General features: G+C 39.0%; 1 protein-coding gene and 1 non-coding gene across 2 annotated transcripts in view; both read left to right on the top strand.

Moving 5' to 3' along the window:
* Window positions 1–20,372, top strand: part of LOC113888031 — a 54,802-nt gene that overhangs the window by 22,957 nt on the left and 11,473 nt on the right. The window lies entirely within an intron of this gene.
* Window positions 2,726–2,798, top strand: TRNAG-CCC. Its single transcript has one exon. It is a non-coding gene; the product is annotated as a tRNA-Gly (tRNA).

Raw genomic sequence — 20,372 nt, forward strand, 5'->3', positions numbered from 1 at the left:
AAATGGATCCACAACAGAAACAGACAACACAGTACATGCAAGTCAGAATTTTTTTAATGTGTTATATATACATAGAAAAATGACCAGAAGGAAATCTACCCAAATTTTAACAGTGCTTATCTCTAGGTTGGAGGCTTGTTGGTAAGGTTTATTTGTGTGTGAGTGCAAATTTTATTTATTTATTTTTTAGTATTTCCCAAATGTTCTACGAGGAGCATATAATGTTTTATAACCAAATAAAAAGAAATACATGTTATTTAAAATAAAAGGAAAACATTTGCCTTTGAATCCATTTTCTTTGGAGCTGGTGTCTTCCATTACTTGCCCACTCTTTACCTTTGGTCACTCTTCTTCCTGCCTTCGCAGTGGGGTACTATGCTGACCTTTGGACATGAATTTTGCCTTCTGTCTCTTGCCCACTCCCCTTGATTGTGAACTATGATTCTCTGTATGTGCCTTAACTGCTGTTGGATTTCTGAGAGTCTGTCTCCCTGGTAACTGGACAGTTGCCCACACACTTTCTTGGCCTTTGCTGTGGCTTTTCATGAGTCCATGAATAAAGCATAGGTTTGGGCTTTTTCTTTAAAAATACTGTAGATCCTTGTATTGTCAGTGTATTAGTTTGCTCCAGTTGCGTAATGGAATACCATGGACTGAGTGGCCTAATGAAGACAAATTTATTTTTTCATAGTTCTGAAGGCTGCTGCTGCTGCTAAGTCGCTTCAGTCGTGTCCGACTCTGTGCGACCCCAGAGACGGCAGCCCACCAGGCTCCCCCGTCCCTGGGATTCTCCAGGCAAGAACACTGGAGTGGGTTGCCATTTCCTTCTCCAATGCATGAAAGTGAAAAGTGAAAGTGAAGTCCCTCAGTCGTGTCTGACTCTTCGCGACCCCATGGACTGCAGCCTACCAGGCTCCTCTGTCCATGGGATTTTCCAGGCAAGAGTACTGGAGTGGGGTGCCATCGCCTTCTCCTCTGAAGGCTAGAAGTCCTAAATCAAGGTGTCCACAGGACTGGTTTCCTCTGAGGTCTCTCCTTGGTTTGCAGACTGCCACCTTTTGTGTCCTCAAATGGCCTTTCCTCTGTGCATGTGCCCTGCCGTCTCTTCCTCTTCTTATAAAGACATCAGCCAGATTGGATTAGCATTTATCCTAAGAGACCCTTTGGACTGTATGTAGCCCACCAGGCTCCTTTGTCCATGGGATTCTCCCTGCAAGAATACTGGAATGGGTTGCCATTTTCCATCTCCAGGGAGTCTTCCTGACCCAGGGATTGAACCCTGTCTCCTGGATTGCAGGCAAATTCTTTAACCACTGAGCCATCAGGGAACCCCCTTAAGGGCTTGTTTTAATCTTTAAAGGCCTTATCTCCAAACAGTCACATTCTGAGGTCCTGGAAGTTAAGGCTTCAACATATGAATGGGGGTAGAGACACAAATTCTCGAAACCAGGCTTCAGCAATACGTGAACCGTGAACTTCCAGATGTTCAAGCTGGTTTTAGAAAAGGCAGAGATCAAATTGCCAACATCTGTTGGATCATCAAAAAAGCAAGAGAGTTCCAGAAAAACATCTATTTCTGCTTTATTGACTATGCCAAAGCCTTTGACTGTGTGGATCATAATAAACTGGAAAATTCTGAAAGAGATGGGAATACCAGACCACCTGACCTGCCTCTTAAGAAACCTACATGCAGGTCAGGAAGCAACAGTTAGAACTAGACATGGAACAACAGACTGGTTCCAAATAGGAAAAGGAGTACATCAAGGCTGTATATTGTCACCCTGCTTATTGAACTTATATGCAGAGTACATCATGAGAAATGCTGGGCTGGAGGAAGCACAAGCTGGAATCAAGATTGCTGGAAGAAATATCAATAACCTCAGATATGCAGATGACACCACCCTTATGGCAGAAAGTGAAGAGGAACTAAAAAGCCTCTTGATGAAAGTGAAAGAGGAGAGTGAAAAAGTTGGCTTAAAGCTCAACATTCAGAAAACTAAGATCATGGCATCTGGTCCCATCACTTCATGGCAAATAGATGGGGAAACAGTGGAAACAGTGACAGACTTTATTTTTTTGGGGTCCAAAATCACTGCAGATGGTGATTGCAGCCATGAAATTAAAAAACGCTTACTCCTTGGAAGGAAAGTTATGACCAACCTAGACAGCATATTCAAAAGCAGAGACATTACTTTGTCAACAAGGGTCCGTCTAGTCAAGGCTATGGTTTTTCCAGTAGTCATGTATGGATGTGCGAGTTGGACTGTGAAGAAAGCTGAGTGCCAAAGAATTAGTGCTTTTGAACTGTGGTGTTGGAGAAGACTTTTGAGAGTCCCGTGGACTGCAAGGAGATCCAACCAGTCCATCCTAAAGGAGATCAGTCCTGGGTGTTCATTGGAAGGACTGATGCTAAAGCTGAAACTTCAATACTTTGGCCACCTCATGCGAAGAGTTGACTCATTGGAAAAGACCCTGATGTTGGGAGGGATTAGGGGCAGGAGGAGAAGGGGATGACAGACGATGAGATGGCTGGATGGCATCACTGACTCGATGGACATGAGTCTGAGTGAACTCCGGGAGATGGTGATGGACAGGGAGGCCTGGCGTGCTGCAATTCATGGGGTCGCAAAGAGTCGGACACGGCTGAGCGACTGAACTGAACTGAGAGACACAATTCAGTACATAACAATCAAGGTTCTTAGTTGTGAACAAAACTCTAAAGGCTTCCCTGGTGGTCCAGTGGCCAAGACACCACATTCCCAATGTAGTGGGCCCAGGTTCGATCCCTGGTTGGGGAACAAGGTGCCGCATGCCACAACTAAGACCCAACACAGCCAAATAGATAAATAAATTAAAAAAAACAAAAACAAAAACCTCATTCTGGGTACAGCAGAAGTGGGATTTATGAAAGGATGTTAAATAATTCACAGAATGTCCTGGAAGACAGGAGAATCTGGCAGAGAGGCTTCACAGCCCAGATAAGACCCCAACCACATGTCAGAACTGCTCCTATGAAGATCCTATAGCCACCATCACCAAGCCAAGGAGGTTCCCACTAGGATTTCAGCCACCTCTGGCTTTGAAAAGTGAATGCCATTCAGCCATGGATTCCATGGGATGTTTGCCTCCTTATGTCATGGGCTTCTGGAGAGAAGTGTCATCTCTAATGCTCTCTCTGGTCACAAAGAGCCTTGATCAAAGATTTGTGCCTTAGATACAAGACAAACTGGGAAAATAAACCATTGTCTTTGACACTAGGGGATTTAGAATTATAGTCATGCGATTGGAAAATCCTAAATTCCTAAATAGGAAGGATTTCAAAAGGTTCTTGGCAGCCAAAGGTAAGAAAAATAGCTATTACACTGAAGATCAATACATTTAGGAGCATGGTGAATTATGTTCTTGAATGGTTCCCACTCACTCTTTCCATCTTGAGTTTGATTTTCTTTTTTGTTGTTTGATTTTTATACAGTTCTAATTGTGGAAGTAATAATTATGGAATTAATTTTTCTCAAGGGAGAAAAATTTGAAAACTTAGAAGAACACAAAGAAAAAATTTTGAATACCTATAATCTTACTACCTAGAGATAATCACTGTTGCCATTTTGGTAAGTTCCCTTATATTCTTTTTTATATGTATATATATAAAAAAGACTCTAATATGCATATGCTATTTTGTAGTCTTCTGCTTTTACTTATCAATATATTATGAATGCTGGGTTTTCTGAGTCAGTTTCCCCCACAAATAACTACACTATGAAAGGGTCTACCTAATAGCTTTTAATTTAGCCTATATCAAAATCAGAAATTTTTTATTTACTTAGAGCTAATTTTTAATGTTGTTTAGTTGCTAAGTTGTGTCTGACTCTTTTGCAAACCCATGTATCTCTCCTCTATTTGTACATTTTGAGGGGAAAAAAATCCAAAATAACAAAACCAAAAAATGTTTTGAGTTTTTCTTCTCTTCAAATGAAGACCCTCCTGTGACTTTATTGGCTGTTACTATATTCACCCAAATTAATATGATGATGAGCATTTGTAGTTATTAATATTTTATTGGATTTTTTCTTTTTTTTTTTGGCCACACCATGCAGCATGCAGGATCTTAGTTCCTCAACCAGGGATGGAACCCATGTACCCTGCTGTGGAAGCACAGAGTCTTAACCAGTGGACTGCCAAGGAAGTCCCCTTGGATTTTTAAACATTTTATCATATAGCTGATAGATAAAATAATGTTTGTATTAACCAGAGAATATCCAATCTCATTTAAAATCCTCTTGTCAGATGTTCCTACATCTACAGAGGATTTTCTATTATTTTGTTCTTAAAGAGGTCACCGAGGGACCCAAGAAGGCACACAGATCTTTTCCCAGAAGGTTTGCCATTCTGTCAGGGTCTGAGTCAAGCTCCAGGACTGGAGCAATACAAATTCATCCCTATCTTCACTCCGAAGTCCTTGATTAATTGATCTATTTTAGAACAATATCTGGGCTTGTCTGTCGTTCATCTCCAAGACTCCAAACTCCTATATTCACCTGCCAAACACGAAAAGTCATTCACATACAAAGGTACCATGCTTTATAGTAGGTGCTATATAGTAACTCAAGAAAGCTGCTGAGATCTGTGTTTGAAATCCCAATTTCATGACGAATTTTCAGTCTGGTTTGTTGTTGTTTTCTTCTCTGTGATAGGTGGAATAATGGACTCTCAAAGATGTCCCACCATTGAAACAAGTATATATGTAATGCTACATGGCCAAAGGGACTTTGTAGATGTGATTAAGTTTATGGACCTTAATATAGGGCGATTATCTTAGATTATCCGTATGGGCTAAATCTGATCACATGAGTCCTTAAAAACAGAGAACTTCCTCTAACTCAAAGCAGAGGAGAGATGTGGCAGAAGGAAAAGCCAGAGAGAGTTGAAGCATAAGAAGGACTTGACATTGCTGTGGGGGGTCACATGGAAAGCATGAGAAGGAATGTGGGCAGCCTCTAGGAGCAAAGACTAGCCCCTGACTCATGGCCAGTGAGGAAATGAGGACCTCAGTTTTACAATCACAAGGAACTAAATTTGGCCAACCCTCTGGATGAACTTACCCATCTATTTGCCAAGAAGTGATGGGACCAGATGTCATAATCTTAGTTTTCTGAATGTTGAGTTTTAAACCAACTTTTTCACTCTCTTCTTTCACTTTCTTCAAGAGGCTCTTAGTTCTTCTTCACTTTCTGCCATAAGGGTGGTGTCATCTGCATATCTGAGGTTACTGATGGGGAAACAGTGGAAACAGTGACAGACTTTATTTTGGGGGGCTCCAAAATCACTACAGATGGTGACTGCAGTCATGAAATTAAAAGAAGCTTGCTCCTTGGAAGAAAAGTTATGGCCAACCTAGACAGCTTATTAAAAAGCAGAGATATTACTTTGCCAACAAAGTAGTCAAAGCTAATGTTTTTCCAGTAGTCATGTATGGATGTGAGAGTTGGATTACAAAGAAAGTTGTGTGTGTATTACTCAGTCGTGTCCAACTCTTTGCGACCCAATGGACTGTACTCTGCCAGATTCCTCTGTCCATGGAATTCTCCAGGCAAGAATACTGGAGTGGGTTGCCATTTCCTTCTCCATGAATAAAGAAAGCTGAGTGCCGAAGAACTGATGCTTTTGAACTGTGGTGTTGGAGAAGATTCTTGAGAGTCCCTTGGACTACAAGGAGATCCAACCAGTCCGTCCTAAAGGAAATCAGACCTGAACATTCATTGGAAAGACTGATGCTGAAGCTGAAACTCCAATACTTTGGCCACCTGATTCGAAGAACTGACTCATTTGAAAAGCCCCTGATGCTGGGAAAGATTGAGGGTGAGAGGAGAAGGGGACGACAGAGGATGAGATGGTTGGATGGCATCACCGACTCAATGGACATGAGTTTGAGCAAATTCCTCGAGTTGGTAATAGGCAGGGAGTTGTGGCGTGCTGCACTCCATGGGGTCGCAAAGAGTCGGACGTGACTGAGCGACTGAACTGAACTGAACTGGATGAACTTGGAGAGGATTTTTCTTCCTGAAAGTTTCTGCCAACACCTTGATTTGGGTATTGTTAGACCCTAAGCAGAATACCCACCTAAGCTATACTGTACCCAGACCTCTGACCTACAGAACTGTGAACTAATAAATGAGGCTGGTTTCAAGGCACAAATCTGTGGTAATTTGCAATGACAGCCAGGGAAACTAATACATGGTCTGAAATCTAAATCCACTCTTGAGAGGTAAGATACATTTTAAAGGTTAATAATTAGGTTAAAAATAGAGCTTCGTTAACCCAGGAATATTAACACATGAATTATGATAACATTATGATTCATTCAGAAAACTTCAGAGCAATTATGGCATTAATACAGACCAGTCAAAATGGGGCTCAACACTTTGTAAATCCCCTATTTGCTTCTAGGTATCACTCCTTCAGAGGGTTGTGGATGTATTTATCATGTTTAAAAAAGAAAAGGGGACCAACATTCTTATAAAAATGAAAACAGATTCTAATTCAAGGACTCTATATGTTGTCTTCTCTGTATGTGGAGGGGATAAAAATGTGTGAAGCTATTTTTAAATAATACTGATAGGTAGTCCTAAAAACACAGAGAAATTTAAAATTCCAATCTCATTATCCAAGGTAGCAGTTTTCCTACTCTCCATTCCAGTAAAGTCAGAACCTGTTGAAATGCAATTCTAGCCAGGCAGAAATTAAGAGACAGAGTTGTTAAGAAGGGCCCCCAGAAACAAGAAGCAGCCACAGTTTTGCAGGCAGCCAATGTCAGGGGTCAAAACATTGACTGTGTCTATCTTTTTAAATCACTATATTTTGCTTCAGGCTTTGATGTGGTCAGAGAAAAGAAGACACAGAGAAATACATCAGGTATGCCCTAATGATGTGCAACAGGGGCTGCGGGTAGTCTGAACCCAACAGAGATGCTTCCTTGTTATTTCTAATAATTGTTTATCATCACTGGATGGTTGCCTGAGATCATTTAGGAAATAAAAAATTTTTAAACACTGACATACAGAAGCAATTTCTGTGACCCATGTTATTTTTCAGATGTTCCAGGTGTCTGCATTGAGATCAAACTCATGTTTACTTTGGTTTTTGTGATTTCTCAGGTAGACAGTAAGAAAGATGTGTTCAATTGTTTTATTTAAATGTTTAGTGAAAAATACAGATGTGTTGATATCCCCTATCCCAGAAACCACATTAGAATAAGCATATAAAGTATAATTGCAATTGAACAGAACTATATTTATATTGTCTACACCCAAGAGTATTCCCAATGAGAGTAAGACTAGACACAAAGTTGGAACTTATTAAGTAGATTGCTTATTTAAAGTGTTAGAATAAATAACCATATAATACCATTCCAGGTGAAATGAACACAGTCTTACTAAGATTATATGTGCAACAGCTACCTCTATAATCAGGTTTCTAAATTTTATTTGGAATAGTGAAGTTACCTTTGTTGCTTTCGTGCCAGATTTATAACTGTGCACAACGTTCAGTCTCCACTACCACTCTTAGCAACTGTAATATATTAAGTAGCAGTTTCAAAGACATATTGCATTAAAAAGGAAAAATTATCATTTTACTATGGAGAAATGCGGGGGTTACTTCCTTAACCAAGTAATTCAAGTTAACTACATCAGTAACGGGACAAGCTGACCTCCTGATCTTATGCACTGGAAAGCACACAGTGTCATTTCTCTGATGTTTCTACCAAACATGCCCAACTTGAATCTATGGCTGAAGAAACATGCAAACCTAAATTGAGGGATATTCTACTAAACAACTGACCTGTTCTATTTTTTAAATGTCAATGTCATGAAAGACAAAGAACAATGAAAAAGTTGTTCCAGATTTTAAAAGCTTAAAGAAGATATGACTGCTAAATGTGGAGTATGATCCTGGATTGGATCCTAGATCAAAGGGAGGGAAAGTTGCTAAAAAAAAAAAAAAAAAAACATTATTGGGACAATTGGCAAAATGAAAAGCCTGTGTACTAGCTCATAATATTGCATCAATATTATATTTTCTGAATGTGATTATTTTCCTATGGTTATAAGGGAGAATGTCCATGTTCTTTTTTTTTTAATTGAAGTATAATTGGTTTACAATATTTTGTTAATTTCCGCTATACAGCAAAGTGATTCTGTTATACATATACACATATTCTTTTTCATATTCTTTTTTATTATTGTTTATTACAAAGTATTGAATATAGTTCTGTGTGCTATACAGTAGGACCTTGTTGTTTATCTATCCTATATATACTAGTTTATATCTGCTAATCCCAAACTCCCAGTTCATTCCTCCTCATCCTTCTCCCTGTTGGCAATTGACAGTCTGTTCTCTATATCTGGGGAGAAAGCAATGGCGCCCCACTCCAGTACACTTGCCTGGAAAATCCCATGGACGGAGAAGCCTGGTAGGCTGCAGTTCATGGGGTCGCAAAGAGTCGGACACGACTGAGGGACTTCACTTTCACTTTTCACTTTCATGCATTGGAGAAGGAAATGGCAACCCACTCCAGTGTTCTTGGCTGGAGAATCCCAGGGACGGGGGAGCCTGGTGGGCTGCCGTCTATGGGGTCGCACAGAGTCGGACACGACTGAAGCTTTCTATGTCTGTGAGTCTGTTTCTGTTTTGTAGATAAGTTCATTTGTGTCATATTTTAGATTCCACATATAAATGATACCATATAGTAGTTGTCTTTTTCTTTCTGAGTTACTTCATTAGAGTGATAATCTGTGGTTGTATCCATGTTGCTACAAATGGCATTATTTCATTCTTTTTTATGGCTGAGTAGTATTCCATTGTCTGTATGGAATATATACACATCTTTATCCATTCATCTGTTGATGGAGGAATGTCCCTCTTCTTAAGAAATACACACTGAATTATTTAAGGGGAAAAGGGGCACAAGGTCTGTGACTTATTCTCAGATGGTTTCAGTTCAGTTCAGTTGAGTCGCTCAGTCGTGTCCGACTCTTTGTGACCCCATGAACTCCAGCGAGCCAGGCCTCCCTGTCCATCACCAACTCCCAGAGTCCATCCAAACCCATGTCCATCGAGTCAGTGATGCCATCCAACCATCTCACCCTCCGTCGTCCCCTTCTCCTCCTGCCCTCAATCTTTCCCAGCCTCAGGGTCTTTTCCAATGAGTCAGCTCTTCACATCAGGTGGCCAAAGTATTGGAGTTTCAGCTAAAACATCAATCCTTCCAATGAACACCCAGGACTGATCTCCTTTAGGATGGACTGGTTGGATCTCCTTGCAGTCCAAGGGACTCTCAAGAGTCTTCTCCAACACCACAGTTCAAAAGCATCAGTTCTTTGGTGCTCAGCTTTCTTTATAGTCCAACTCTCACATCCATACATGACCACAGGAAAAACCATAGCCTTGACTAGATGGACCTTTGTTGGCAAAGTAATGTCTCTGCTTTTGAATATGCTGTCTAGGTTGGTGATAAGTTTTCTTCCAAGGAGTAAGCGTCTTTTAATTTCATAGACGCAGTAAGCGTCTTTTAATTTCCATCTGCAGTGATTTTGGAGCCCAAAAAAATAAAGTCTGACACTGTTTCCACTGTTTCCCCATCTATTTGCCATGAACTGATGGGACCGGATGCCATGATCTCAGTTTTCTGAATGTTGAGCTTTAAGCCAACTTTTTCACTCTCCTCTTTCACTTTCATCAAGAGGCTCTTTAGTTCTTCTTCACTTTCTACCATTTTCAGATGGTTTAGAAACCAATAATAATAATGAATACAATTAAATATATACACAAAGTATATCTTTATAAATATAAGTATATATATAAATATGTATAAATATTTACAGAGAGAGGAGAAGAGAGAGAGGGATAAAGTGATAAAGTGCTTGCAAAATGTTAACAACTGGTAAATCTGAGTGAAAGATGTACCAAAGACCTTCATATTATTTTGTTTTCTAGATGAGACTCATCTGTAAATGTTAATTATTTCAAAGTAAGAAGTTAAAATTAATAAATATATAATAAAGAAATAAATGTTTAAACTAATAAATATAATATAATAAAGAAATAAACCCCCAAAGTTGACAACAACTTTGGGGCCTTCCCTGGCAGTCCAGTGGTTAAGACACCAAGTTTCTACTGCAGGAAGCACAGGTTTGATCCCTGATTGGGAAACTAAGATCCTGCATGCCATGCAGCACGGTCAAAAAACAGGAAAAAAAAAAAAATAGTGACAATTCTGGGACTCCAACTACACACTCTGCCCCCAAATAAGCAAATGTTAATTCAGCTCAAACTGGTATGTAAGTCTTTTGGTTAAATTTGTTAATCAATATTTCACACCAAATTAACATTGATTCCTTATCACTGTCCTCCTTGTTTTCTCACCAATAAATATTCTGCAGTGGGGTGTTACTAGAAGAAAATACCACATGGAGCTGAACGATGGATCTTCTGAGAGATTTATACTTCCTCAAAGCAACCCAGAGGGTCTGAAATAGGCAGCGTTCAAATGCACCCATTACCCAGGATATTTACATCCCTATTTCAGTGCTACTCTTAAGTACAACTCTGAGAAATAAGATGCATTCGTGGAGATTTATACATGCCAAATCTCCAGAAATTAGCTTATACCAAGTTTCAATAAGAAATTTGGGTGACTTTTCAATAAGAAATTTGGGTGACTCAACTCTCTTTTTCCACTACTGTTATTACAACTGCAGAAATATGACAATGTTAGCACTATAAAATTAAATTCTGCTTATTTAGACAAGAGCAAAGGGACTGCCATTTCATTTTTCAACAATTCTGCTTTTAATAGTATATTTGAAAATAGTCTTTCCCTAAAAAAGGAAAGCATGATGTGTACATTTATGCAATTGAGAATGGAATCTTCTATTACAGAATCCATATCTCTATTGTTGTCAACGACTGTGCACAGTTTAGCATATTTTAGGTTGGAAAATAGAGTATGTCAGAAAAATGCATTATACCTTAAGACTTTAATTTTCCCTCAACCTATTTATGACCAATATGGCTAGTTAATGAAAAAGAAAAGAAATAAAAATATAAGAAAGAATCCTATCCTTTCTCACTGCTTCATGCCCATAGCCATGGTCCTCCCAGGGATGAGTTATAATTGCCTCCTGGGATGGAAAAAGAAGACACACAAAATCCGGAGTTAATTACGAAGGGATTGCTAATCACCAAGACAACAACAACCGCAGGACTAAACTACAAAATCCAGGGACCACAAGCAAATGAGTCAGCAGCAATTATTCAACAGTCAAAAAATTGGCTCGATGGGAGAAATTCTTTAGGGTCCCCTGACTGTAGAGGGTACTGAGCTCTCTTTAGAGCAAACCTGTGCAAAGTCTTCACATCTTTAGAAATCATCTTAAAGATCCAATACCAATGCCATGTTTTGGTATCCATTTTTATTCAGCAGCATATCATTTTGCAAAATTTAGAACTTTCAGAAAAGTTGCAAGAATAGTAAAGTGAACACCCATATACTCTCCACCAAGATTCACCAAATGTGCCAAGTTTTCTTTCTCTCTCTCCCTCTCTCTCTCTTTTCTCTTCCCCTATGTATATTTCTTTTCTTTTCTTTCTTTTTCCATATTTCTTTTTTGCTTTGCTTCTTTTTTCTTTTTCTGAACCATTTGAGAGTTCATTGCAGACATGACACTTCAATTCTAATATTTCAATATGTATCTTTTAAGAATAAGGACGTTCTGCTTATAAAATCACAAGATAGTTATCACATTTGCAAAATTAACATTAATGCAATACTATTGTCTAATATACAGTCCACATTTAAATGTTCTCAACTTTCCCCAAAACCCAGTCTCTAATGAAGGATCACACACTACATGTCTCTTTAGTCCCCTTTAATCTAAAAAAGTTCCCAGTTGTTTTTCCTTGCATGTTCTTTGGTCTTTCATGATACTGACATTAAAAAAAAAAAAGAAATCAGGCCAGTTGTTTGTAGCTTTGGCATAAATTTGGTGCGGGGGCGGGGGGTGGGGGGTGGTAAACCTGACCCCCGAAGTAAATTTGAAATGGAATGGAATAATAACTTTACAGCTGGATTCAAAGTCCAACTTTGGCAGCGACTTGGAACACATTTCTTAATCTTCTCTTAGCCTTGATTATCTGATTTGTTAAATGGGAATAACGATCTTCATTTTAAAAGGCAGTTGTGAGAATTACAAATTGATGCAATCTTTCCAGAAAGCAATTTGAGAATCTGTCTCAAGAGTCTTAAACATACCTGTGTTCTTGGATCCAGTCATTCTATTTCTCGAAATTTATCCTTAGGAAGTTATCAGAGGTAAGTGAACATACAGGTGGTGGTGATCATTACTGTGGATGTCAAGATAGCAGGTGGGTAAAACATGCTACTTCCTTCATCTCCTTCCTTGTCATCCTCAGGCCCCTTCCCTTCATCACTCACAGCTAACATTTATTAACAGTTACCTTGTGTCCAGCACTATGCTGAGTTACAGGTTGCTGTGGCAAGCTTGAAAGTCATGCTTAGGAGGAGCACTTGGTAACATGGAAGAGAAGTAAGAATGTACCATTTATTGAGGAATCCAGATAACTCTGTGTATAAAATGGGATCCCAACTTTGTTTTATGTTTATGGGATTATGTTTAGAGAGAACCCTAGAAAGAAGTACAATAAAATGTTTACACTAGGTGGTGAGTTTGGGGTACGTTTTATGTATAACAACAAAAACAAGGGCAATTCTTATACAAATTTTGTACCAGTATGCAGTTCTACTCATGGTTATTTGGCAATAACTGGTCATAAGGCCACTCATAGTGGAAAGGTGGACTTGAAAATTTAATCCTTGACAGATCAGCCACTTCCCAGCTCTATATCTGTATAAAAGAGAACAGATTTCAATGGACAGCTAGATATCTCTGTCACATCATACTATCTTTTTGAGTCTGATGCTAACATACACTACATTCCTTTTTGTTAGTCCTTGCTACCCAATTATCTTTTCCTAAACTTTTATTTTCAATCTTTCTGGCATTATGTATTGTTGGTAAACAGCACAAACCCAGATCTTTTTTTTCTATATGATTCATTTATTTATTTCTATTTTCTTTTTCTTATTTCGGTCGCACTGTGTCTTCATTGCTGAGCCTGGGTTTCTCTAGTTGTGGCGAGCAGAGGCTACTCTCCTTGTGGTGCACAGACTTCTCATTGTAGTGGCTTCTCTCGCTGCAGAGCGCAGGCGCACAAGTTTCAGTAGTTGTGTGGTTCCTGGGATCTAGAGTGCAGGGGTTCAGTAGTTGTGGCGCAGGGGCTTAGTTACTCTGTGGCATGTGGAATATTCCTAGACCAGGGATTGAACCCATGTGCCCTGCATTGGCAGATGGATTCTTATCCTCTGTACCACAAGGGAAATCCCAAATCTGGATGTTTTTTAATATTCCTGGACCAGGGATTGAACCCATGTGCCCTGCACTGGCAGATGGATTCTTATCCTCTGTACCACAAGGGAAATCCCAAATCTGGATGTTTTTTCTTTAAACTGACAATCTCTGAAACTTACTTGATAAACATGTGTGTGTGTTAGTTGCTCAGTGGTGTCTGACTCTTTGTAACCCCAGGGACTGTAGCTCTCCAGCTCCTATGACCATAGAATTCTGCAGGCAAGAATACTGGAGTGGGTTGCCATTCCCTCTTTCCAACCCAGGGATCAAATCCAAGACTCCTGCATTGTAGGCAGATTCTTTACCATCTGAGCCACCATGGAAGCTTTTGATAAACGTAGTCCATTTATGTTTACTGTGATTGCTGATGCCTCTGCAATTATTTCTGCCATCTTATTTCTGCCTTCTGTTTTTTCCACTTTTCCTATGCTTTTTTCCCCTCCTTTCCTGTCTAATTTATGACTAAGCTTTTAAAATTTATTTTATTTCCTTTTTTGTTCTGGAATTATGCATCCTATTCTTATGATTTCTATAGTTACCTGGAATGGTATTATATGGTTATTTATTCTAACACTTTAAATAAGCAATCTACTCAATATGTTCCAATTTTGTGTCTAGTCTTACTCTTATTGGGAATACTCTTGGGTGTAGATAATATAAATATAGCTCTGTTTCAATTGCAGTTATACTTTATATGCTTATTTTAATGTGGCTTCTGGGATAGGGGATATCAAGACATCTGTATTTTTCAGTAAATATTTAAATAAATCAGTTGAATACATCTTTCTTACTGTCTACCTGAGAAATCATGAAAACCAAAGTAAACATGAGTTTGATCACAATGCAGACACCTGGAACATTTGAAAAATAACATGGATCACAGAAATATGCTTCTATATGTCAGTGTTGAAAAAAAATTTTATTGCTATAGTTACCCATTCATGCATGCTAAGTCGCCTCAGTTGTGTCCAACTCTGTGCGATCCCATTGACTGTAGCCTGCTGGGCTCCTCTGTCCATGGGATTCTCCAGGCAAGAATATGGAGTGAGTTGCCATGCTCTCCTCCAGGGGATCTTCCCAACCCAGGGATTGAACCTGCATCTCCTGCATTGGCAGGCAGGTTCTTTATCATTAGTGTGACCTGGGAAGCCCTTCTATAGTTATGCAATAACTCAAAATGATAGCATACATGTATACGTAATCTAATATTATTCAATATTTCTTTATTCTTCATGAACAGTACAAAGAATTTAGAATACTCTAAGTCCAATTAGATCAGCCATCTCTTGTGCTTCATATTATCAACTCATAACTTATTTTGTCCTATCTTAATTTTTATGATACAAATTGAACATTATTGTTATTGACAGAGTCAATATGTATTTGGATTCTCTTCTTCCATTTTTAGCAGTTTATTTGTTTATCATTCATACTTATATCTTATACCTTTATTATGGGATCTTTCTTCATTAAGAAAGTATGGTAGCAAATTCTCAGTTTTTCTTTATCTGGAAATACCTTTACTTTCCCCTCACTTTTAAAAGACAATTCTCTAAAAAACAAACAAAAAGTAAGTCTTAATTTTTAAAAAAAGAGTAAAGAAAAATATAAATATCAAAATCAAATTTCCTCCCCCTACTCTCTACCATCTGACTTCAGACCAAGATATAACCACTGCTAACCGAAATCAGATCGATTATATTCTTTGCAGCCAAAGATGGAGAAGCTCTATACAGTCAGCAAAAACAAGACCAGGAGCTGACTGTGGCTCAGATCATGAACTCCTTATTGCCAAATTCAGACTTAAATTGAAGAAAGAGGGGAAAACCACTAGACCATTCAGGTATGACCTAAATCAAATCCCTTATGACAACACAGTGGAAGTGAGAAATAGACTTAAGAGACTAGATATTTTAGCAGAGTGCCTGATGAACTATGGACGGAGGTTTGTGACACTGTACTGGAGACAGGGATCAAGACCCTCCCCAAGAAAAAGAAATGCAAAAAGGCAAAATGGCTGTCTGAGGAAGCCTTACAAATAGCTGTGAAAAGAAGAGAAGCACACATCAAAGGAGAAAAGGAAAGGTATTCCCATTTGAATGCAGAGTTCCAAAGAATAGCAAGGAGAAAGCCTTCCTCAGTGATCAATGCAAAGAAATAGAGGAAAACAACACAATGCGAACACTAGAGATCTCTTCAAGAAAATTAGACATGCCAAGGGAACATTTCACACAAGGCTGGGCTCGATAAAGGACAGAAATAGTACAGACCGAACGGAAGCAGAAGATATTAAGAAGTGGCAAGAAGAACTGTACAAAAAAGATCTTCACGACCAAGATAATCACGATGGTGTGATCACTCATCTAGAGCCAGACATCCTGGAATGTGAAGTCAAGTGGGCCTTAGGAAGCATCACTACAAACAAAGCTAGTGGAGGTGATGGAATTCCAGTTGAGCTATTTCAAATCCTGAAAGACAATGCTGTGAAAGTGCTGCACTCAATATGTCAGCAAATTTGGAAAACTCAGCAGTGGCCACAAGACTGGAAAAGGTCAGTTTTCATTCCAACCCCAAAGAAAGGAAATGCCAAAGAATGATCAAACTACCACACAATTGCGCTCATCTCACATGCTAGTAAAGTAATGCTCAAAATCCTCCAAGCCAGGCTTCAGCAATATGTGAACCGTGAACTTCCTGATGTTCAAGCTGGTTTTAAAAAAGGCAGAGGAACCAGAGATCAAATTGCCAACATCTGCTGGATCATCAAAAAAGCAAGAGAGTTCCAGAAAAACATCTCTTTCTGCTTTATTGACTATGCCAAAGCCTTTGACTGTGTGGCCTCCCTGTCTATCACCAACTCCTGGAGTCCACAAAACCCATGTCCATCGAGTCGGTGATGCCATCCAACCATCTCATCGTCTGTCATCCCCTTCTCCTCCTGCCCCTAATCCCTCCCAACATCAGGGTCTTTTCCAATGAGTCAACTCATTGCACGAGGTGGCCAAAGTATTGAAGTTTCAGCTTTAGCATCAGTCCTTCCAATGAACACCCAGGACTGATCTCCTTTAGGATGGACTGGTTGGATCTCCTTGCAGTCCAAGGGACTCTCAAGAATCTTTTCCAACACCACAGTTCAAAAGCATCAGTTCTTTGGCACTCAGCTTTCTTTATAGTCCAACTCTCACATTCATACATGACTACTGGAAAACCATAGCCTTGACTAGACGGACCTTTGTTGGCAAAGTAACGTCTCTGCTTTTGAATATGCTATCTAGGTTGGACATAACTTTCCTTCCAAGGAGTAAGCGTCTTTTAATCTCATGGCTGCAATCACCATCTGCAAGGATTTTGGAGCCCCCCAAAATAAAGACTGACACTGTTTCCACTGTTTCCCCATCTATTTGCCATGAAGTGATGGGACCAGATGCCATGATCTTCGTTTTCTGAATGTTGAGCTCTAAGCCAACTTTTTCACTCTCCTCTTTCACTTTCATCAAGAGGTTTTTTAGTTCCTCTTCACTTTCTGCCATAAGGGTGGTGTCATCTGCATATCTGAGGTTATTGATATTTCTCCCGGCAATCTTGATTCCAGCTTGTGCTTCTTCCAGCCCAGCGTTTCTCATGATGTAATCTGCATATAAGTTAAATAAGCAAAGTGACAATATACAGCCTTGACATACTCCTTTTCCTATTGGAACCAGTCTGTTGGTCCATGTCCAGTTCTAACTGTTGCTTCCTGACCTGCATATAGGTTTCTCAAGAGGCAGGTCAGGTGGTCTGGTATTCCCATCTCTCTCAGAATTTTCCAGAGTTTGTTGTAATCCACGCAGTCAAAGGCTTTGGCATAGTCAATAAAGCAGAAAGAGATGTTTTTCTGGAACTCTCTTGCTTTTTTGATGATCCAGTGGATGTTGGCAATTTGATCTCTGGTTTCTCTGCCTTTTCTAAAACCAGCTTGAACATCAGGAAGTTCACGGTTCACATATTGCTGAAGCCTGGCTTGGAGAATTTTGAGCATTACTTTACTAGCATGTGAGATGAGTGCAATTGTGTGAGAATTCTTTGGCATTTCCTTTCTTTGGGATTGGAATGAAAACTGACCTTTTCCAGTCCTGTGGCCACTGCTGAGTTTTCCAAATTTGCTGACATATTGAGTGCAGCACTTTCACAGCATCATCTTTTAGGATTTGAAAGAGCTCAACTGGAATTCCATCACCTCCACTAGCTTTGTTTGTAGTGATGCTTCCTAAGGCCCACTTGACTTCACATTCCAGGATGTCTGGCTCTAGGTGAGTGATCACACCATCGTGATTATCTTGGTCGTGAAGCTCTTTTTGTAAAGTTCTTCTCTGTATTCTCGCCACTTCTTAATATCTTCTGCTTCTGTTAAGTCCATACCATTTCTGCCCTTTATTCAGCCCATCTTTGCATGAAATGTTCCCTTGGTATCCCTAGTTTTCTTGAAGAGATCTCTAGTCTTTCCCATTCTATTGTTTTCCTCTATTTCTTTGCATTGATTGCTGAAGAAGGCTTTCTTATCTCTCCTTGCTATCCTTTGGAACTCTGCATTCAATGGGAATATCTTTCCTTTTCTCCTTTGCTTTTCGCATCTCTTCTTTTCAAAGCTATTTGTAAGGCTTCCTCAGACAGCCATTTTGCCTTTTTGCATTTTTTGGGGGGACGGTCTTGATTGATCCCTGTCTCCTGTACAATGTCACGAACCTCCATTCATTTGCTTCTGTAAATAAAGCTGAAATAAACATTTCTTATACACATATCTTTGTGTATGAACTTGGCTTATTCCATAGACTGAACTTAAAGAAGGCAAATAGAAAGATTGTTTTGTTTAAAAAAAAGAAAATTCACCTCAGGATACAATTCTAGGTTGACAAATATTTTGTTTTCCCACTTTAAAGGTATAATCCACTATCTTCTGGCTTTATTTTTGATGTTGATGAATCTGTTGTCAATACAATTGCTTTTAATTTTTTTAGTAATCCTTTTTTTTCTTTCTTGCTAATTGCTTTTAAGATTTTCCTCTTTGGGGTTCTGCAGTTTAAACTATGATACATCTAAGAATGTATGTTCTTATTAACGCTCTCAGAGCTCATTGAAATTCTTCCATCTAAAAATGTATGTCAATAATTTTAGAAAATTCTCCACCATTATGTCTTTGAGTATTATTTTCCCCCCATTCTTTCTGTTCTCTCCTTCCTGATATTCATTTAAATATATGTTGAATCTCTATGTCTCTTATCCTTTCATATTTTCTGTCTCTATGTCTCTGAGTGCTGAATTCTGTGCAGTTTTTTCAGATTTTCCTTTCAGTTCATGCTTGTCTTATCTTCAGGTCTGAGTTTATAATTTCAGTGATCATATTTTTCTTTTCTAAAAGTGTTCTTTGTACCTTTTAAGAAAATCCGTTTGATTATTTTTTATGCAGTCTTATTCCTTGCTGACATTTGTAATTCCATCTCATTTCTTTTGACAATTTAACCAACTGGTAATTTCCCATTGCTGTTGGAGAGGTGATTGGATGACTATGAAATAAAGTTGGAAAGAAATTTGTCAGTGCATCTCTTTTGATGCCATTTCAGACCTACTGAATACATTGATGAAATTAAACTCAAAACAACTTTTTAAACATACCAGTTTGATAGTTTGTTCTTGGCACAACTAATATTGAAATTCAGAGGGTCCAGTTCTGCTGGTTTTTGTCTCTCCTAGTTAGTGGCTTATTTCTTCAAGTGTTTTCTAATTTTATATTGACTTCTGCTTGGAAGAAGTTTATCTGTGGATATCCTGAGGTGTCTGACTTGAGGGGCAAATTCTTCCAGAGAGAATTTCCATTATCTTCTATCAAGCACCTCAGTCTCTTAAGAACCCAAGACAACTTTAAATTAAGTCCCTTGGACTTCATAGGTGATATAAATTTGAATTCTAACCATTTACAAAGGCAGGCTTATCATTTTTTAAGGGAGATATTTTTCTCCACTTAGAAAGGAAATTGAGACAGATAAGGCTTGTTTTCTCCCTTTGCTGCTAACAGACTCATTTTCTGGACTATCATTTAACTTGGCTGCTGTCCTTTAGAGGGTTCTGATTTCATGTGAAGTTGTAGTTCCAACACATTCCTTTTGTGGACCCAGAACTCTGTGTCCTGTGGGTATTAAAAACCAGAATTCAGAGCTTCCTTGGTAGCTCAGTGGTAAAGAATCTGCCTGCCAATGCAGAAGGCCGGTTCAGTTCCTGGGTCCGGGAAGATCCAACATGTTGCCAAGCAACTAAGGCCATACGCCACAACTACTGAAGCCCACATGCTCTAGAGCCCATGCTCCCCAACAAGAGGAACCAGTGCAAGGAGAAACCCACGCACTGCAACTAGGGAGTAGCCCCCGCTCACTGTAACTAGAGAAAAGCCCTCAGCAATGAAGATCCAGCACAGCCTAAATAAATAAAATTGTTAAAAAAAAAAAAAAAAGCAGGTAGGGGGGCGGATTTCTGGGGTGGTCCAATTGCTAAGATTCTGTGCTCCCAACGGAGGGGGCCTGGATTTGATCCCTGGTCAGGGAACTAGATCCCACATGCTGTATGTAACTAAGACTCAATGCAACCAAATAAAATAAATGAGATATATTTTTTAAAAAAAGAATGTGGAACTATATTCAATATCCTGTGATAAACCATAATGGAAAATAATGTGAATAAATATATGGAGAATCCCGTGGACAAAGCCTGGCGGGTCGCAAAAAGTCAGACACTACTGAAGTGACAGAGCACAGCACAGCATAAATATATATACGGAATCACTTTGCTATACAGCAAAAATTAAACACAACCTTGTGAATCAATTATATTTCAGTAAAAATGTTTTTTAAATCCCCTCAG

This window comes from Bos indicus x Bos taurus, chromosome X (genome assembly GCF_003369695.1).
Source record: "Bos indicus x Bos taurus breed Angus x Brahman F1 hybrid chromosome X, Bos_hybrid_MaternalHap_v2.0, whole genome shotgun sequence".
NCBI classification, from domain to species: domain Eukaryota; kingdom Metazoa; phylum Chordata; class Mammalia; order Artiodactyla; family Bovidae; genus Bos; species Bos indicus x Bos taurus.